At 47.6% G+C, this 22,314-nt stretch overlaps 1 protein-coding gene across 1 annotated transcript in view; it reads left to right on the top strand.

Annotated features, from left to right (window-relative positions):
* Positions 1-22,314, top strand: part of ISX (intestine specific homeobox) — a 148,877-nt gene that overhangs the window by 38,994 nt on the left and 87,569 nt on the right.

The raw sequence follows: 22,314 nt of genomic DNA, 5'->3' as shown, positions 1-22,314 counted from the left end.
TATAACAAAGTGAATCAGCTATATATATACATATATCCCCATATCCCCTCCCTCTTGCGTCTCCCTCCCACCCTCCCTATCCCACCCCTCTAGGCGGTCACAAAGCACCAAGCTGATCTCCCTGTGCTATGCAGGTGCTTCCCACTAGCTATCTGTTTTACATTTGGTAGCATATATATGTGTCAATGTTACTCTCTCACTTCGTCCCAGCGTATCCTTCTCCCTCCCCATGTCCTCAAGTCCATTCTCTGTGTCTGTGTCTTTATTCCTGTCCTGCTCCTAGGTTCTTCAGAACCATTTTCTTTTTTTAGATTCCATATATATGCTTTAGTATATTGTATTTGTCTTTCTCTTTCTGACTTACTTCACTCTGTATGACAGACTCTAGATCCATCCAAAACAAATAACTCAATTTTGTTTCTTTTTATGGCTGAGTAATATTCCATTGTATATATGTGTCACATCTTCTTTATCCATTCATCTGTTGATGGGCACTTACGTTGCTTCCATGTCCTGGCTATTGTAAATAGCGCTGCAGTGAGCATTGTGGTACATGACTCTTTTTGAATTATGATTTTCTCAGGGTATATGCCCAGTGGTGGGATTGCTGGGTCATATCATAGTTCTGTTTTTAGTTTTTTAAGGAACCTCCATACTGTTCTCCATAGTGGTTGTATCAATTTATATTCCCACCAACAGTGCACGAGGGTTCCCTTTTCTCCACACCCTCTCCAGCATTTATTGTTTATAGATTTTTTGATGCTGGCCATTCTGACTGGTGTGAGGTGACACCGCATTGTGGTTTTGATTTGCATTTCTCTAACGATTAGTGATGTTGAGCATCCTTTCATGTGTTTGTTGGCAATCTGTATCAAATCGGAAAAGAAGTAAAACTGTCAGTGTTTGTAGATGACATGATACTATACACAGAGAATCCTAGAGATGCTACCAGAAAACTCCTAGCGCTAATCAATGAATTTGGTAAAGTAGCAGGATACAAAATTAATGCACAGAAATCTCTGGCATTCCTATACACTAATGACGAAAAATCTGAAAGAGAAATTAAGGAAACACTCCCATTTACCATTGCATCAAAAAGAATAAAATACCTAGGAATAAACCTACCTAAGGAGACAAAAGACCTGTATGCAGAAAACTTTTGTGACTCTTTAGGCTAATCGGAGGCCCAGCGTCTCTCAGCTTCTGTCCTGCCCCCTCACCACCTGCATCATTCATGCTGAAAGAAATTGCAGTCGCATTGAGCTTGCATCCTGCCCACCACATTAACCTCCGGAACCAATTTTCCCCCATCAGACTTGCTCCACCCACTTACCTTTTGAAGACCAGGGAAAGCGCCAGCCTCTTCAGTCTTTCAAAGGGAGGCTTTGAGTTGATGAACTGGATTTTTATACTCAAAGGGAAGATCAGATTTCATATGCAGAGTCCCTGGGCAGCAAGGAGCACAGCTCACAAAGTCCCCTGGCAGCAAAGTGTTTTCTGTAGATGGCTCACATTCCCCTCCATATAGCAGTGGGAAATGCCGCCCCAGCACACTTCTGATGAGGTTAAACCCAGACTTAAAGTTTGTTCCATCACAGGCAAGGAAATCTTCCTTCCTTGAATCACCTGACCCAGATCTTCGAGTAACCTGCCCTCCAGGGAACTTTGGTGTGATGCTTCCACAACCTGGGATGCTCGCTAGGGGCTGGAGGCTCACAAGACTCAGGGTGGGGGGTGGGCGACCACTTAGCCAGTTTTGTTCTCTATGTCACCACCCCCACGGCTCATTCTCCAGGGTGTTTCCAAAGCCCTCTGGGAAGATGCAACCCAGGGCAGAGGACAGAGGGTCCTGGGTTAGCAATGGGAAGATTCTGGTTCAAGTCCAAGCTTTCCTCATGGCTGGATGCATCTGGACAGCGGCCCCAACACCTCTGGGTCTCAGTGTCCCCATCTGTAGAAGGAGGAGGGAAGATTGGATAATCCGTGTCTGGAGGCCTTGGGTACCACATCAACACCACTCAGTGAACGGCACCTGGGAGGTGCCGCCCACCACCAGTGCTGCCTGGCCTCATTTCTGGCTTTGCTTGATCAGACAGGTAGCCCCATTCGGGCCCCAGAGTCCACAGCCTTCTGCCATGAAAAAGAGCCCCTCCATGGAGGCAGGATGTCCAGGGGTCCTCAGCCAAAAGGGCCAGGAAGTGCTGGGGGTGTAGGGCTATGCTCAGTGACAGGCGTTGCTTCTCGCTGGTGTCTTAAACTCCCTCATCAACATGCCTCCTTCAGGGTCCTTCTGAGTCAAGGCCATGCTGGCCCAGGCAAAGAAGTCTGGCCAAGGAGCCCTCTGAGAGCAGCAAATGGGGGAGGGTGACATGTTAGTCCTGCGTCCCCGGGAGGATCCTGGGACTAAGCACACTGGGATACCCTTTGAGGATAACAGTATATGGGGAATCATTGCCCTTAGAGATCCCTCATGCAAATGCCTTAGTTTTCAGCAGAGAAGGAGGCAGAGAGGCGAAGGGCCTTGCACGGGGTCACACGGTACTGTCAATAGGACAAGAACCTAGTCTTTCTCTCCCTTCCTTTTTTTTTTTTTTTTTTTTTGCAGTACGCGGGCCTCTCACCACTGCGGCCTCTCCCGTTGCGCAGCACAGGCTCCGGACGCGCAGGCTCAGCGGCCATGGCTCACGGGCCCAGCCGCTCCGCGGCATGTGGGATCTTCCCGGACCGGGGCACGAACCCGTGTCCCCTGCATCGGCAGGCGGACTCTCAACCACTGCGCCACCAGCGAAGCCCTGCATCAGCTCTTAGTTGCAGCACCTGGGATCTTTTAGTTGCAGTATGCGGACTCTTTAGTTGCAGCATGTATGTAGGATCTAGTTCCCCAAACAGGGATCGAACCCAGGCCCCCTGCATTGGGAGCATGGAGTCTTACCCACTGGACCACAGGAAAGTCCCTATTTATTTATTTATTTATTTATTCTTTTTCTGATTCTTTTTCATTATAGGCTATATTGAATTTAGTTCCCTGCGCTATACAGTAGGTCCTTGTTGTTTATCTATTTTATATACTGTCGTGTGTATCTATTAATCCCAAACTCCAAATTTATCCCTCTCCCCCTCTTTCCCCTTTGGTAACCATACGTTTGTTTTCTATGTCTATGAGTCTGTTTCTGTTTTGTAAATAACTTCATTTATATCATTTTTTTAATTCCACATATAAGTGATATCATATGATATTTGTCTTTCTCTGTCTGACTTACTTCACTTAGTATGATCATCTCTAGTTGCTGCAAATGGCACTATTTCATTCTTTTTGTGGCTGAGTAGTATTCCATTGTGTATATATATAATCTTTTCAAATTAGAGTTTTCATCCTTTCTAGATTTATGCCCAGGAGTGGGATTCTGGATCATATGGTAACTCTGTTTTCAGTTTTTTAAGGAACCTCCATACTGTTCTCCTTAGTGGCTGTACCAGTTTACATTCCCACCAACAGTGTAGTAGGGCTCCCTTCTCTACACCCTCTCCAGGATTTATTTTTTGTAGACTTTTTAATGATGGTCGTTCTGACCGATGGGTGTTGTCGCTATTTTTAATTTTAGCCACTATGATAGGTATGTAGTGATATCTCATTGTGATTTAAATTTGCATTTCTCTAATGGCTGATGATGTTGAATCTATTTTCATGTGTTTATTTTTCCACCTTTCTATATTCTTCAGTGAAATCTCTCCAAGTTTTTTTCAGTGTTTCCTGAAAACTCTGATTGGAATAGAGAGGTTTATTCAAAAAGTCTCTGTGATGCTTGGATCCCCCTTTTCTGGCCCTTTGGCTAAAAGAGCAGGCTTTTGTGGGGCTTTTTGTCTATTTTCTTGGTGGGTCCAGGTTTCTAGCTTCAACTCCAATTCTTGGAAATATGAGGCAAAGAGAAAACCCTGGGAACTCCCCACCAGTCCTTCCTTGGGTCCCAAAATCCCAAGCCAGTCTCCTTCTTCTCTCCACCTTTCAGAGTTCTTTTCGTGTTTGTTTTACATACAGGGTGTTTAATTGTACTTAGTGGAAGTCACTGGGAAAATGCAACAACTAATGTACTTTCCAGAAGCAGACGTTTCTCTGGATTATGCTTTTCACATCTCTGTGCCTTTGCATATGCTGTTCCCTCTGTCAAGAACAACCCTTCCCTTCCTTTCTTTGAATAGTTATCTCCAACTTCACAGCTCAGCTCCTGCCCTCTCCACCAGGGTCCCTGACGCCACAGACCAGGTGAGGTGACCAATAGCATCTCTGTGCCTGGAGCACCGTAGTGACCAGACTATGTTAAGATTTTCTTTTTGTCCTTCTTGCTTTCTAGGCCATCAGCTCCTGGAGGGAAGGACAAAGTCCTGATGGACTGTGTGCCTCTAGCTCACACCACAGTGCCTGGTGCATAGTAGGCACTTGACAAATGTTTGTTGAGTGAATGAATAACATTCACTGAGGTCTTCCCTTTTGCCTTTGGGTGGTGCACAGGAATGAAGACAATGCACTTGACGCCAACCCCTCCTAGACTTTTCTGGGTGATCTTGGGCAAATAGCCTGACCTCTGCTGACATCAGTTTCTTCCACATTGACTAATTAGCATGAAAATGGGAATAACTATTATTATCAAAACCAACTATTTTTATCACTCAGTATGTGCTAGGCACTATGTTAATTGCTTCATCTTCATTATCTCATTTAAGTCTTAAAATAACTCAATGAATGCTAAGTGTAGTAAGTCAGAGAGACAAATACCGTATGTTCTCACTTATAGGTGAAACCTAAAAAAACTGAAGTCAGAGAAACAGAGGGTAGAATGGTGGTTGCTAGGAGCTGAGGGTGAAGGAATTAGGGAGATGTTGGTCAAAGGGTACAAACTACCAGTCATAAGATAAATAAGTTCTGGGGATGTAATATACAGCATAATGACTATAGCTAACAAAGCTGTAATACATACTGAAAGTCCCTAAGAGTAAATCTTCTTTTTAATGTATACTTATTATAGTTGATTTACCATGTTGTGTTAGTTTCTGCTGTACAGCAAAGTGATTCAGTTACACACATATATATATACATTCTTTCTCATATTCTTTTCCATGATGGTTTATCACAGGATATTGAATATAGTTCCCTGTGCTCTACAGTAGGACCTTGTTGTTTATCCATTCTCTATATAATAGTTTGCATCTGCTGATCCCAAACCCCCAGTCCATCCCTCCCCCACCCCCTCTCCTGCTTGGCAACCACAAGTCTGTCCTCTATGCCTGTGAGTCTGTTTCTGTTTCGTAGATAGGCTCATTTGTGTTGTATTTCAGATTTCACACATAAGTGATATCATATGGTGTTTGTCTTTCTCTTTCTGACTTACTTCACTTAGTATGATAATCTCTAGGTCCATCCATGTAGCTGCAAATGGCATTATTTCATTCTTTTTATGGCTGAGTAGTATTCCATTGTACACACACACACACACACACACACACACACACACACACACACACACCCCACATCTTCTTTATCCATTCATCTGTCAGTGGACACTTAGGTTGTTTCCATGTCTTGGCTATTGTGAATAGTGCTGCTATGAACATAGGGGTGCATGTATATTTTTGAATTATAATTTTGTCTGGATATATGCCCAGGAGTGGGATTGCTGGACCATATGACAACTCTATTTTTGGTTTTTTGAGGAAGCTCCATACTGTTTTCCACAGTGGCTGCACCAGTTTACATTCCCACCAATGGTGTTAGAGGGTTCTCTTCACGAGAGTGAATCTTAAACATTCTCAACACAAGAAAAAAAATGGTAATGATGTGAGGTGATGAAAGTGTTAACTAACTTTATCGTGGCGATCATTTTGCAATATACGTATGTGTCCAGTCATCCTGCTGTACACCTTAAGCTTACACAATGTTATGTGTCAATTATATCTTAGTAAAGCTGGGGGAAAATAAAGAAAGAAAGGGGAAAAGACAAGCCAAGGAGTTGAGTTCTAGTACCTCCACTGCGCGTGTAAAGAGCCCTAGGCTCCGTGAGGCTGATGAACTACCCTTAGGCACAGAGTAGGTGTAAGAAAAATGTAGGCCAGGAGTCAAACCTGGATCTCTCGGCCGCTGTCACCCTGTGTTCAGATGAAATTCCACAAGATGTTTCTCCTGAACGTAAATTGGATCAATTCACACACCGTCGTAGGATGCTTGCCATATGCTAGGAGTTGGAGATTTGCTTAAATCTCCAAAGTTACAAAGATTGCAATCAAAATCAGATAAAGATTTCAGAGGTGCTTAAAGCATTAAAAGGGAGGGGATGGGAAGGAGAATAACTGCCTCTCATAGAGTGTCTCCCTCTCGATCCTCTCCACGGCCCTGCGGGGGTGTTCTTGCTGTCTTCACTCTCCGGAAGAGGAACTGTGCTCTTAGGGAGGGGAAACAGCAGGCCAGAGGCCAAAGGACAGTAAGCATTGCAGCCAGGTCCGGAACCCAGGACCATCTGTCTCCAACAGATACACGTACCATATTGTGATAGTGGCCTTAGTCCAAGAAATGAAGAAACCAGAGGTCAGGCCTCATCCTGAGGTCCCTGTAGATTTAAACCTATGGAGTATGATGAGTTAAGTATCCAGATTCTGGAAGTCCTGGGCTTGCGTCCCAGCTCTACAGGCTGTGCTATAGCTTCTGTAACGTCCCAATGTCCTCATCTATACGATGCGACGACAAGAGAACCGTTGGCTCAAGAAGGCAATGTGTGAGGCCATCTGGCATATCCCTGGCACACAGCAAGCTGTCCATCAATGGTACTGAGGGTATCCTGCTCGGCCCCATTGGGCCCAGTGCTGTGCCACAGCCCTCCCAGTCTAGAAGGCGTGACAAGTGGCCTCCAGGAAATATGACATCTGGTTGGAGAAACAGGCAATGGAACAGCTAAACTCCAAGGTAAGGTTCAAAACTGTGGCAAAATTAATTCTGCCGAAGGAGTTCAGTAAAGGATGGGAGATGAGTGAATGCTTCGAGGGGTCTGAAAAGGCTTCATGAAGGTGGGGTGGATTCCTAACTGCCAAGAGAAAGACAGAGACAGAGACACAGAGAGAGACAGAGAGACACGGAGGTCTAGTTCTCCAGAAGGGGAAACAGCATGAACAAAATCCCGGAGGCAGGAAGAGAAGGCCGGCGGGAAGGCAGCAAGTGACCTTGACTGGAACAAAGAATCGAGAAGCCCTTGGGTGTGAAATCCCAGGAACTCTGATTCTCCAGGCTTGGGTCCTTCCTTGAACATTTCTTGAACATTCCTTGATGCAGTCAAGCCCAGGACAAAGTTGTCTTCTTATCCAGCATGTGATCTCTGAAATTGCATTTATGGCCCTAAAGCAAAGTTCAGTTTCAACTTTCAGATGACCAGCAGGAAAGAGATGTTCATTCAGCAGCATTTGCTGGGGATTCAGGAGCAAACAAGTCGAACACGCTCTCTGAGTTTGCTTTCCAGGAGGGCAGTCAGATCATAAGCAATTTCCTACACAGTCCTAGTAATTCCTTTACTGTCATTGTGCTGTGTGCACACAGGTAGAGGTGTGACAGGGGATGACCCTCCCTGGGGGCTCAGGGCAGTCAGATGGGCTATGAAGCCTCTGGCAAAACCAGGGCAGAACTGACAGCAGGGAGCTGATCTTCACCCCAAGGGGCTGAATGCCTTTTTAAAGGTCAAGGACAGGACAGCAGGACATTCCTCCGACATCCAGGGGTCACCATCTCTCATAGGAACCAGTAACAGAAGCCAGATCAGGTCTGATTTGACAGGTTATAAATGCAGGCCTTCTCGGGGATGACAGGGTTTTGGAAAGGAAAGCTCACAGGCCCAGGAGCTTCTGCAAGGGTGTGGGTTTCAGTGTGACGCAGATCACCAACTTAAATAGGTCATCTAACCGCAGCTTGGAAATGTAGAGCCTGCCCAAGAGGTGGGAATTCTCCTAGACCCATGTTTTTAGAGTATATTCTGTTGAACACTGTTGCCCTGCAATATCTGAATAGGGACGGACTCTAAGAACAAAAGAAAATTAAAGTTCCTTGGCTATTTTCTTTTTCTCAGAGCCTTGAATTTGCTGATGTGCATGTGATTTTTTAAGATGGGCCACAGTATACAGCACTTTCCAACTTCATTTAACTGAGAACATTTTTTAGGGACAGCTTAATATGTTCCCTCAAACGGTTAGGAAAACACCCTCCTAGGGTTACCGTCTACGGCTGCAAGACGATAAGACTTAGGGGGCTCATTTTCAAGCTGGAAGTTACTTTGGGTATGGTCTAGTGCAGCCTCCTCTCACTAACGGGTTTCCTTCATTCCATCCTGAGAAACGATCCCTCAGCCCCTGCTTGAATGCCTCCATTCACAGGGCACTCATTACCTGATGGGGCAGCCCACCCCCACGGTTGGAAGTGGAATTCCATCCAGAGCCCTTCATTAAGCTGAACTGAAATTCACCTCCTTGACCTATTCATCTATTGATACAAGTAATAATTATGGCTACCGTTTATTGAACACCTACTATGTGCCTGGCTCTGTGCTAAGTATATGTAATCTCAAAGAAACCTCTCAAGCTCTCTGAAATCAGCATGTGACTCTTCTACAGCTGAGGAATCTGATTTAAGAGAAGTTCCGTTACTTTTCCATGCTTATCCAGCTAGGGAGGCACAGATCGAGGACTCAAACTCTGACGGTCCGACCCAAAGGCCAAGAACATCAATGTACCTAACCACTGTACTTCCCTGCCCTCCACTCAAAGCTCTGCCCTTGGAACCCTAGAATAATAACACCCACACCTGTGGGCCATTCCCACATACCAGGCTCCATTCTGACGGCTGAACGCATCTAATCCTGACGGCACCCATGAACTAGGGTCTGTGACTATCCCCGGTGCACAGACGAGACCCTGGTCAATCACCTGCATGGAGTGCACAGACCCAGGTGGCAGGTGGGAGCTTGGAACCCAAGCCATCGGGCACTAGAGCCCACCATGTTGGCCACCACTCTGGCCCTGTCTCTGCCCTTTTCCAGACCCCCTCCTGCACACTGGCTGAAGGGACTGTGTCCACGTGAGCCTCATCTTCCCCATCTCATTGGTCCCTGATCCCTCCCAGGGCAGGGTGTCTAGACCCCTGTCCATCCTCGCCATTCTCCCACAGCCCCATCCTGCATTCTGTGCAAACAGCCAGGTCATTTCCACGGCCCCAGAGAAGCGAAAGATCAAGAAGCCAGGACTGAAGCCGAGAACAAGAATACAAATGGCCATCCCATGGGGCCTTGCTGGGTCCCTGTCCTTCAGGGCAATTACTGCGTTTAACCCACGTGGCAGCTTCTGGGATCTGGAAGGAACTCTTGTACACATCAGCTGAATCAACAGAGGAATCCTCACTGTCTTCATTTACAGATGAAGAAAGGGGTGCCCAGAGGTCTTAGAACAGGCTCAAAACCACACAGCTAGTGACCAATTCAGAATTCAAACCCAAGTCCATCAGGCTCCGTAGCTTTTGCCCTCTCTTCTGCCCGACACTGCAACCCTGCTCCACAGAGGGAGTCCACAGAAAGGGACGCTCGCTCCAGCTGTGTCTTGGACCCCTTTGCTGGCCTCGGGGCATCCAGGAGATCTCCAAGGCCCCCCCCCCCCCGCCAACCCAGGACGAGGAGCCTCCTGAGTCTGGTGGGCATGGGAGGAAGGAGGGAGAGATGCCATCACCCGAAGCTCTAGATCACGCGGCCAGCGCCGGCACGCCACCAGCACAACTTTCTGACAGGAAAACACTCTCTCCAATGACTCACTCAAAGAGGCGTCTCTAAAGAGTCCTGTAAAGCTCTGCATTTCGCTGTATGCCTAGTGGACTAAGCCAGTGTGGGCATGATGCGCCTACAACATAAACGGGGGAATGTCGGGCAGAGAGCTCGGGGTGGTGGATCAGATTACAGGCTGGGGTCCTGAGCACCTTCCGACGTGCCCAGCTGGCCCTGCCTGTGTCTCCAATGCAGAGGGAGGCCGAAGGCTCTGAACTTAACAGAGGAGCCAGGCAGGAGCAGGCAGGGGGCTCTGAGTTCAGAATCTGCCGATGTTGGTCATGGGAATTTCAATGATTCCTCTAAAACATACAAGGATTCCCTTGTATATTCATTCATTTCCACTGTCCCCAGTGTGACCCCTGGGTGAGAACGGGACTGAGCTCGCCACATTGTACTCTGACCCTCAGAGGCCATCCCACCGTCGCATGGCATTGGACGAGTCACTGACCTTCAGCTTCCTCTCCTGTAAAATGAAGGGTGGGCAGCGGATTCAAGCCGCCAGGGTGGGGGTTGCAAATGTGTTCTATAAAGGGCCAGGTAGCAAGTATTTTAGGTTTTACAAGCCTTATGGTCTCTGTAGCAGCTACTCAACTCTGCACTTGTAGCTCATAAGCAGCCAGAGGCAATATGCAAATATATGGGTGTGGCTGTGTTCCAATAAAACTTTATTTACAAAACAGTCAATGGGCCGGATTTTTCCCACAAGCCATCACTTTCTAACTCCTGCCCTAAAGGGTCCCCAAAATGCTGCTGGACTCTTGTGGAGATAAAGAAGATTTGAACACTAAGGTTTCTGTGGCCAGCCACATTGACCACTTCACCAAATCTGTCTTGCCATTGACACGAGACTCTGTCTTTTAAAACCTGAGTAACCCCAGTTAGGACATGTAAGAAGCACCTTCCTTCTTCTGGTGCTGGGAAGTCCCCCCACCTCCCTGGGCCCCTAAAAATGTATATATTGAAGGCTCTTCTAGGACAGATTCAGCAGCCAGTGGGGTGTCCAGATGAACAGCCTCAGAACATCAGTACCAAAATCTGCCTCCTATGAAGGTAGAAACTGGGACTCAGAGAGGTTAAGAAACTTGCCTGAGGTCACAGAGCTAGGAAGGATCCAGGCTGGAACCAGAATTTAGTTCTTTGGGCTCCTGACTCTACCTCTCACCTCTTCCCGGGAATGATTCCAAGGCCCCTTCAGGTCCACTTCTCTGAGTCCTAGGAAGGTGGAGGGCCCCACAGGAAAGAAGAGAAGGACGGCAAAGGGAAGACCAAGGAGCTTCTTCCATCACCCAACTGTGTGCCAGGCTATGACCTCAGTTACAGGAGGTGTTGCCCTCCCTGTGGACAGATGAGGAATCAGGCCCAGAGAGGTGGAGGGACTTGCCCAAGGTCACACAGCCAGTAAGTGGGAGTCAGGAGAGGAACCTAGGCCTGTCAGACCCCGTATGGCAGGGCACGGTTGATTTCTCTGGCCATGCTCTGCCCCTCCATTTACATGCTCAGAGTAGGGCAGGAGCCCTACTGGCGTCTCCCCAGGTGGCATACAGGAGAAAGATGGGGAAGACGGCACCCCACCCCCAGTGCCTGTCTTGGGGCACCACCTGAGCCAACAGGTGTCTGTCAGTCCAAGCCCAGAACCATGAACACTGGCCCCCCTTATTCAGTCTTCAAGAAACCTCTGTGACTGGGACACCAGCTGGTTTCAGCGCCCAGGGAGGTTATCAGTCGCCAGGAAATGCCTGGAGGTCTTGAACTTTTGAACCCCTCACTCACCTCCACTTGAACCCAACGAAATAGCCTCTCTGCTGTTATTACTTTATAGCCCTGATTGTAAATTCTTCCCCAATCCTACTTTATGGCTGCAGGATAAAAACCTGTGCCTGGGGTGTAGCTCTGGTGGAGGGTGGCCGCAGGCTTTATAAAGTGGTGCTGTCACAGCCAGGAGGAGGGGTGTGGCTAGGTGGGCCCAGGCCAGAGCATCCCAGGGCTCACTCAGGCGGGAACCCTCTGGGCTCCAAGGAGGGAAAGCCGACCAGACGACCAGATGCTGCCACAGCAGCGAGCGGGGCAGTGCAGAGCCCTAAAATCTAAGCAGCAGCCCCGAACCCTTCCTGAGGATTGCGGCATCCGTGGCAAGTCCCCCGCCATTGGTTCATGCATCCCTGGGACCATATATTATGATTATCTTCATTCTGCAGATGAGGGGACAGAGGCTCTGAGAGGTGGCACGTCCAAGGCCACACACAAAGCCCAGCTAGGACCAGAACACAGGTCCAGAGCTCTGTCCCCACAAACTCTCCTAATAAAGTGTCTGCAGGGCAGCGTATTTTAGCCGAATTGGTTCAGCCTCCGGGAATCCTCAGCCAGCGTAGGAGAGCAAGCATCACCCTCCCCGATTTGCAGACACACGCTCATCACACAGATGTTTACTAAGCGCTCCACACGCTCCATTAATGAAGGACGCGTTAGCCTCACCTCACTCCTGCTACTGACTTCCATGTGGGAGACACAGATGAGCACCCACCAGCCCCCGCTGCCCCTCATGCCTGCGGACAGGTGGGCCTGTGCAGCCCGGCCCCTCCTCTTCCCAGTTTCTCGGGAGCCACAAGCTCACAAGCCCCCTCCATGGGGACCCCTGCCCGTGGAGGGATGCAGGGAAGGAAGGAGACAGCACCCCTTGTGGGCTGTCAGATTCTGGCCCCCGGATCTAAGCCACATCCTCTATGTCCTGCTCCATCAGTAATAAAGATGCTATTTCGGCCCCCATTTGCCCCCTTCCTCCTTTGTCTCACTTCACGGTACAGGCAAAGGCTGGCAGGTGGCAAATGCTAGTGTGTTTGGGGGACAGTAGGGCCCCCCTCACTGCGATGACTGTCCCTCCCTGTGCCTCTTTTTGCCACTGGGAATGGAGCCATGATAAGACAAAGGAACCTGTGGCAGAGACTTACTAATTGTTCAGCGTGGCTGGACATAAATACATCCCCATGGAGTTCTTTTTCTCTTTCCTCACAAATCAATAACTGCTTACCTTGGAGGAGTTTTCATTAGTTAATGCCTGCTGAGTACTCTGCTGATAAACTAGCCTGCTAATAATGCCTTGCGGTTGCTACTTTTATTATTATATATTGTTGCTGTTTTGAAATCCTCATTTCCTGAGCCACACAGCTGGCTTTTACTCAAAAGACCTGGGGCTTGAGCCGCCTGCCCTGAACCCTGAGGAAAGGGGTGCTTGTGGACAGCCCAGTTCGTCCCTCCCTCCTCAACCTCTTTATACCCTCAACACAACAGCCTCAAAAGAAGCTTCCTTGAGTCCCAGAAAACCACCACTGCACTGGGCCTCTGGCTTCTGAAGCAATGGAGTCGTCTGCACTCTCTGAGCCCCACCCCCTGAAATCAGCCCCCAGCGGGAAGAGCGGTAGAGAACATTTATTAAGCACCGACCGTGTACCAGCAACGGCGCCATGTGCTCACTGCTGGGACCTCATCTGGTCTTCAGCGCCCGTGCCCCCCAGGTGCCAACGCAGGCCCTGCTTCCCAATGAAGTGACTGGGACTCAGGTTAGGCCGCTTGTTCAAGGTCACAGCATCAGCAAATAGAGAGAGGTGGATCGAAGCGCGGGTCTGTCTTTCCGGCTCACACCTGATAAGCCCCTCGGGGATCTTTTCTAGCCTTGACCAACTTCTCTCGCTCTTTGTACATCCCTGGTCACGGGCTCCAGGACCCCAGCCTGCCTACTTGTCTTGCCTTCTTTCAGACTGCCCCCACCTACTCCAACTTTTGGGTTTCTGGCCGGCTGGAGGGGTAGGACGGGGTCACAGGGCATGGCCTCTCCCTGACAAAGGCAAACGCCAGAGACCTTTGTGGTCATCACTTAAGGGATGAAAAGAGGGACACAAATAAGAAAAATAACTTCCTGGAGGAAGAACCACTATCTGGGCTTCTGTGGCCCAGTGGTTCAGAACCTGGGCAGAGGAGCAAGGAGGCCTGGGTTCAAAGCATACATGTGCCTCCGTTAGCTGTGTGACCCTGGGCAACTTATTGAAGCTCCAGTCTTCCCATCTGGGAAATGGCCATTCAGGTAGCATCTGCCTCCCAGATTGCTGTAAGCGGAGAGAAACCATGTGAAGGGCTTGACTGCTGCCCAAAGCAAGGTGGTTCTTTATATTGGTAGCGCTAATTATCGGTAACATATGACAAGAAAAGACTACACGTCAGGTGCTGTCCTAGGGAGTTGTTTTAGCTAATTTAGTCACCACAACCACATTCTGATGTTCTATTTTACATGTGGGGATCCGCCTATGATCTCCATTTCACAGATAGGAAAACCTGAGGCTGAGAGAAGTGAGTAGTTGGCTGAAGGTCATTCATTTTTAATTAAACTTTTTTATATTGAGACAATTGGAGTTTTACATGCAGCTCTAAGAAATACTACAGAGAGACCCTAGGTGCCCTTTATCTTGTTTCCCCCAATGATAACATCTTGCAAAACTGTAGTACAATATATACAATGTATACCATCAGGATAATGACAGTGATACACTCAGGACACAGAACATTTCATACATGAACCCCAATGTTCAGAGCGGCATTATTTACAATTGCCAAGATTTGGAAGCAGCCTAAGTGTCCATCAACAGAAGAATGGATAAAGAAGATGTGAGATGATGATAGATAGATACATAGAGAGATAGATACACACAATGGAATATTACTCAGCCATGAAAAGAATGAACTTCTGCCACTTGCAGCAACATGGATGGACCTGGATGGTATTATATAGTGAAATAAGTCCAATAGAGAAACACAAATACTCTATGTTATCACTTATATGTGGAATCTAAAAAATAAAACAAATGAATGAATATAACAAAACAGAAACGGACTCTCAGACAAAGACAACAAACTAGTGGTTACCAGAGGGGAGAGGAAAGGGGAGAGGGGCAATATAGGGGTAGGGGATTAAGAGATACAAACTACTATGTATAAAATAAATGAGCAACAAGGATATATTGTACACCACAGGGAAATATAGCCACTATTCTGTAATAACTTTAAATGGAGTATAATCTATAAAAACATTGAATCGTGTTGTACGCCTGAAACTCATATAATTTTGTAAATCAACTATACTTCAATTTAAAAAAGGAATGCAGAACATTTCCATCATCACAAAGATCCCTCAGGTTGCCCTTTTAAATGACACCCACTTCTCTCCGATCCCTAACCCCTCCTTAAACACTGTCTGGAGAACTTTCCTTATCCATTCTTTTAGGTTAGGTCTTTTGGGGGCAAATTCTCTTCGTTTTCCTTCATCTGAGACTGTCTTGGTTTCCCCTTCATTCCTGAAGGATATTTTCACTGGGTTCAGGAATCTGGATTGATACTTCCCAGGGAGCTCTTCGTCATATCGTTCCAAAGCCCTCATCCAGTCTGGCTTCTTCTCTCCACCTTCCAGAACCTTCTTACATTTGTTTTCTATTTAATGCCCAGGGTTTGGGGTTGTGCTTTGTAGGAGGAATAGGGAAAAGTCTGTCTACTCCATCTTCCTGGAAGCAGATGTCCCCCACACACATTTTAATTAGTGATAGAATCTGGGTTCAAAGCCAGGCAGTGGGGGCTCAGAGCCCTTGGATGTAATCACTAGGCGGATTGCCCCAGACCAGGTTACTCAGGGTGCTGCTCTCTGGGGACTGTCCCCCTACCTTGTCTTCCTTACCACTGTGAAGTCCTTGGAGGTTCACAGGCCAAAATCTCTTCTCAAGAATGACAGTTTCAGGACTTCCCTGGCGGTCCAGTGGTTGAGACTCCGCACTTCCACTGCAGTGGGTGCGGTTCTATCACTGGTTGGGGAACTGAGATCCCACATGATGCGTGGTACGGCCAAAAAAAGAAGAAGAATGACAGTTTCAAGTCCTGTTGGTCCAGCTCAGACATCTTTGCAGGAGGTAGACAGAGACCTCTCAGGGGTCCTAGTTCATGTTCTGTTCGACTGTGAGTCTCACCATTTAAATATGCATGAGGTCCACTTACAGAAGACCAGAAACTTGTTCTTTCTTTGCATTCATCCATTATTTAGTAAATGTAGGCTATCAGGAATACAAAACCATAAATGCCTTTTAAAGTGTGCTCTAACTTTGTACCAGGCACTTTGCCTGGCACTTTACACACTGGCCACGTCTTGGGTGACATTTCTAATCTTCTCCGCCTCATGTCTTATTCTAGCCCCTGCTGGGTGAGGGGGAGGGTGTAGGCTTCCATCAGTCTCATGCACACGTACCCTGATGGTGCCCTACCTCAGGCCCCATGCGCATTTCTCACTTCCTGTCCCCAGGTGCCTGGGGGACACCCACTCAGCACCCATTAAGATGAGAACTGGAAGTGTAGGGCAGCTAGCTCCCGTGGGGCAATTCTTGGTGGGGCAACTTCTGTCCTGTTTTTATTTCCCTTGATCCTCCCTCTTCCTTCCTTTTTTTTTTTTTTCGTACGCGGGCCTCTCACTGTTGTGGCCTCTCCCGTTGTGGAGCACAGGCTCTGGACACGCAGGCTCAGCGGCCATGGCTCACGGGCCCAGCCGCTCCGCAGCATGTGGGATCTTCCCAGACCAGGGCGCGAACCCGTGTCCCCTGCATCGGCAGGCGGACTCTCTACCTCTGCGCCACCAGGGAAGCCCTTCCTCACTCTTGAGTAGACATCACGCTTCCATCACCAGCTCTGCCTCCTTGTCAGGTGGGGGAGTTTTCTTGTCCCTCCATGGTCGAGCTGGGACTGTCATGGTGCAATGGAAATGAGCGAAAGGTGGTAACATATACTAAAATAGGTAAATCATCTCAGGTTTCAGTATAATGTCACCTTTTCCTTATACTTTTGATTTTAGTGTGCACAGAGAAGCATATCCTAGGAATCATTAACTTACTGAGCTCACTGGGCAGGATGTGGGCCTCATGCCACCAGCGTTTTATTGTTTGGGGGCATGTCTCATGCTTTTTTGCATGGTTTTGTTGCTAAGCAAGCCTGCCTGGTTTTGTGGTTAAGCAAACCTGCTTTCTTGAGTGATCATTAACTTATAGGGGTCTCCCATACTTTTTTTTCCTACTTACAATTCCCTAGTGGGATTAACTATTCAATCACCTACTTTGTCCGTTTACTCTGTCCGTATCACTGACTCGGTGGCAGCATTAAGGATACCCCCCCTTACCTCCTGCAGCTGCCCAGTGGTGGAGTGTGCTGAAAAGCCAGCCTGGGATCTAATTCTGGGGTAGAAGGACTACAGAGAAAACTGAACGCATAGCTGCAGGGGGGCCTCCTACGATAATCAGGGAACTCAGGGGCAAAGGGCAGGACCCTGAGGCCCAGAATGAGGACAGTTGGATGAACTGACCTGAGAACACTGCACCCAGATTCCTCTAAACCACCAGGTTGGCAGACACAGCCCTCTCCCCTCTTTTAGAAAGAGGAGCTCCCCTTTGCCTAGAGACCCTGCCAAGCCCTTTCCTGAGGCCCAGAAGTTGAGCCCCTCGAGCTCCCCATTGCCTGCAGGATGACATCAGGTCTCAGCCCAGCCCAAGCAGGAAAGTACCATTGCTGCTCTGGGTAGAGGCAGTTTTCACTCCAAAGGAGTCTGAAGACCCAGCTAAGAAGCAGGCCTGTGTGGGTTTTCACCAGTGAAATATAAAGATGGGCAGGGAAGAACTCGCTGACGTGGGGGCACCCACGTGTCACCTGGCAGTTAGCGTCTGGTAAGGATACTTGGAGCCCCCCTAACACTCTGCTGGGACGGCTCCTTGAAGCTCAAACACAATGATGTTCTCTAACAAATATGGCGGAGATGCTGGAAATGTTTTGGCATAGTGCTGAGAAAGGGGCCAGGAGACTTGAGGGCAAGAAGGCTAACTGGGTTTATTATGTGAGATGGGTGAATCCATCCTTCACTGACTGTACGTGAACACAGGGGGTGGAGGCGGGGGCGGGGTTCAGTTAGGACGGAAGGAGAGTAAACCGGCATCTTTGAGGAATATGGGGGCAGCTGTCTTCTGCAGGCTACAGTCATCCTGAGGACTGCTTTCTAGGGTCAGTCCTTTTTTTTTTTGGCTGAGCCACTGTGCGGCTTGCAGGATCTTAGTTCCCTGACCAGGGATCAAAGCCGAGCCCTCGGCAGTGAAAGTGCAGAGGCCCAACCACTGGACCACCAGGGAATTCCCCACTAGGGCCATTTCTGGTACCCAGTGTCTATGCCTGGGTTCCCCCAAAGGTTTGCGTGTGGATGGTTTATTTGGAAATGTGATCCAAGAAGGAGTGAGGACCAAGAGAAATAAACACCAGATGGGAGGGAAACCAATGCAAGGACCTGTTATCCTTCTGATAAGGGTGGGAGATGCTGCCCCGGAACCACAGTGTCCAGTATCGATGGAGATGATGGATTCTGGCCACGTGGCTGTGCCTTGTCTGTGAAGGTCAAGTTGATGAGTTTACCCAGATAGACAGCAAGGCCGAGTGCCAAGCTGGGGACGCCCTCATCAGCCTCTGCCTCAGGCTCCGCTCGGGGGGATCCCAGACTCAGGTGTGAACATGACCTAATTCCAGTATCACTGATGCCCCTGCCCCTTTACAGGTGAGGAAACGCAAGCTCTGAGAAGTCACCTGACGGAGGGGTGAAGACAAGGCCCCTGGCCACATTCTGACCTTTCTCACCCCAAGGTTTTGCAGGACGAGGCCAGGGGAGTAGCAGCCCAAGCAGGAAAGTACCATTGAGGGGATCCTCTCTCACCCCCTACCTATGTGGCTCCTCTGTGGTTTCAAATTCCACCGCTCGACAACAGACTTGTCACCTGTCATAGTGCAGAATCCATTATTATTATCAATAGCGGTAACGGATCATTAAACAACAAATGCACTAATCTCATTAAGTCATTTATTTAATTAACTTATTTTAATTCACGTAATTAGTTAATATGATAATGCTTTCTTTCATCCAAAGACAGCCTGCAGGCTCTCCGAGCTCCCTGTATTACTAGTAATGGATTTTCACACGTTGAGAAGGAAGAAGTTTGGGGAGTTGCTCAAAGTCACAGAGTGGCCTGGTGGGGGGTCATTTAGCCTACGGGGGAGCCCACAGCCCTTTATCTCCTTTTATCCCTCAGTGTCAACGCCACCCATCCTTCAGGACTCGGCTTAGGGGTCACCTCCAGCAGGAAGCCCCCCACCCCACCCCACTGTCTCCTGGCTGGGTTAGATGGCTGTCTGTGCAGCATGTGTCACAACTGCAGGCTGATGCCCCTCCCCATTAGAACGCACGTCCTTTCAGAGAAAGGGATAGATTATCACAACAGCGACAACCACAAACACAGCGACTACCTTCCTTCACTGAGCACCTACTCTGTGCCAAGCATCTTCCTAAGCATATTGCAAAGATAGTCACTTCTTTTTAAATTGTATTGAAGTAGAGTTGACTTACCATGTGTTAATTTCTGCTGTACAACAAAGTGACTCAACTATATGTATATATATTCTTTTTCATATTCTTTTCCATTATGGTTTATCCCAGGATATCGAATATAGTTCCCTGTGCTATACAGTAGGACCTTGTTGTTTATCCGTTCTCTATGTAATAATTTGCATTTGCTAATCCCAAACTCCTAATCCAACACTCCTCTACCCACTCTCCCTCTTGGCAGCCACAAGTCTGTTCTCTATATCTGTGAGTCTGCTTCTGTTTCATAAACATGCTCATTTGTGTCGTATTTTAGATTTCAATTCCACATACATATCAGTGATATCATATGGTATTTGTCCTTCTCTGACTTACTTCACTTAGTATGATAATCTCTAGACCCATCCATGTTGCTGCAAACAGCATTATTTCATTCTTTTATATGGCTGAGAAATATCCCATTGTATATATACACTACATCTTCCTTATCCATTCATCTCTCGACAGACATTAAGTTGCTTCCGTGTCTAAGCTATTGTAAACAGTGCTGCTATGAACATAGGGGTGCATGTACAAGATAGTCACCTTTGACCCTCACTCCAACCCTGAGAGGTGGAAATGGTTTCCTTTTTGGGTTTTTGTTTTTGGGTTTTTTGGTGTTTCTTGGAGGGGGGGGTTGGATTAAGGAAGTGGAAACTTAAAGACAGTAAGAAAACTTGCCCAGGGACACCCCTCGGAACTGGGATTCAAGCTCATGTCCAGATGACCCCAAAGCCAGCTCCCTTAACTACCATGCTAGGCTGTCTTATTCATTCTGGAAGTCTCCACCTCTAGCATGAGGTCTGTTTACTAAATGCTTGTGTAATGAGCGAATGCCTCAAATGCTCCCTTGACAAATTTAGATCTCATAACAAGAGAAACACAAAGACCCCGTGGTTGAAGGAGAAGTGACAATGACAGGTTTAGAGGAGTTCTGTTATTATATTGATCATTTACGATAATGTTGAAGGACATTAAAAATTTCAGTACTGTTGATGGGATTACATTTTATTCTAAGGCTTAAAACCACACTCAAAAACAATAATTCTATTAGTTGTTGAAAACGGTAATAATCCCAGTGAGTATGAATTTTATTGCTATGGTAACTGTAAAGCCCAGAGATAATAAACAAAAAGTTCCTGCATGTTGTGGGGAGTATATTTTGTTGCCCATACTCCATCAGGCATCAAAATTCCATTAATAGTTAAAAATTGTAATAATGCCCTTGACAATAATTTTTATTGCTATACCTGTAAAATACAAAGATAAGAAATAATTTTGTCAACTGGAAAGTGGTGATAATAACTCAGTTGTATTAGTGAGAAGCCTGTGGTTTGGTTTCAGTGTGACTAGCATCTTGACTGGGGGGAGGAAGCTAACATCTGAAAGAGTCACTCAAAAGCTGTTTGGAATAAGTCCTTCCTTCCGTTTCTAGTGCCTTCATGGCAGGGAAAGAATGCACTCAGAAACAGGTTGATGGCGGCCCTGCCACTATCTTGTGATCTACCCTGGGGCTCAGTCTTCCAATCTGTTAAATGGGACTATGTGGATTCTATTTCAGTTTAGACTGATATCTGGGGATACAGCCACACATCATGTTGGCTCTGACCACATGGGGCTTATGGTTTGGGAGGAAGACAGATACTAACACTATTCACACACATGATTTTTTTATCAGTGAGGAATCTGTCAAGAAAACAGAAGCCACTCTGTGTATTCCAAGTATGAAGGGATTCAGGGTAGGAAATCTGAGGTTTGCATGATGCTGGAAGGCAGGGAGCCACCCCTGATGAGCTGGTTTTCAAGAGCTCACCCAGAGGCCACTGGGAAGCTCCCATGAGCCACCTCAGCCTGCAGCCTTGATGTAGGTGCCCTCAAGAAGCCCACCTGGGCACTGCTTCCAGCCTCTCATCTGCACACCTGTCGGCTGCAGTGCCTCTGGAGAAAAATGGCTCTGTTTCTCTTCCACGGATCACATGTCCCCCAAGTGCCTTGTTGGCCAACTCTAACCCAGAACCATCCTGGGAAGGGGATTCTGGGAAATGGCAGCCCCAGGCTTCACTTCCACACTGAAAGGGTGACAGTGATGCTGAGCTGGCCGCAGGCAACCCAATAGGTAAGTTATCACTTGATTAGAGCCTGGAAGGGCAAGCTCAAGGACCAGGAGGGATGTGTAAGGGGGGGACCTGGGGGACATTAGGGATTCTGGGAAGGCTTCCTGGAAGAAGTGTCATTTAACTTGAGAACCAGAGGATGAGTAAGACTAGGTCGAGTGAAGGGAATAGTGACAGGCTGAAGAGGGGAGAGAATTAGGGAACAGAATTCCAGGCAGTGGGAACAGCATGTGCCAAGTAGGGCTTTGCTTTCACTGGCAACCTCTGGGGAGCTTCTCCTGCAAGTCAGCAGCAGAGTCCCCTTCAGTGAGCTGGGAGTGGGGTAGGGGGATGACACAGAGGCTTCTCGAATGCGATGATAGAGTTTGCTCATGTCACCAAGTGTTATCATCCACAGACTTCACCATAGCACGTAATTTTTTTGATGAAAAGTTTTTCATGAATATAGCATCTCAGAGTGACTAGAATGCTGACTCATGTTTCACAACGTATATGCCTCGTTTAATTTATTTTTGACAGTGTTGTCATGTTTTTGACAATTAAATAATTTCCTTCCCCTGCTTAGGACTAAAGGTCACAGAGCCCTCCATGACTCCTCCCACCTAGACACACCTACCTTCTTCCACATAATCCAGGTCTCAGTTAGGAAAACACTGAAAAGGCAAAACAAACAGGACCAGATATTTGGGGGTGATGTGGAGGGGGAGACAGGGAGAGCTTGAGTTCAGTTTTAAACATGTGGATTTCATGGTACGCTGGAGAAATCCAGATGGAGGTGACAAGTGACCATTTCTGTACTGGTCTGGAACCCTGCAGAGAGGGCTGGTCTACAGATAGAGATTTTGAAGACGTGGGATACAGGTGGTAACTGAAGGCATGATGGTGGGTGGGAAGAGCAGAG

This window comes from Lagenorhynchus albirostris, chromosome 11, assembly GCF_949774975.1.
Source record: "Lagenorhynchus albirostris chromosome 11, mLagAlb1.1, whole genome shotgun sequence".
NCBI classification, from domain to species: Eukaryota; Metazoa; Chordata; class Mammalia; order Artiodactyla; family Delphinidae; genus Lagenorhynchus; species Lagenorhynchus albirostris.
The sequence above is the reverse complement of the archived record's forward strand: the minus strand, read 5'-3'. Positions and strand labels throughout refer to the sequence as shown.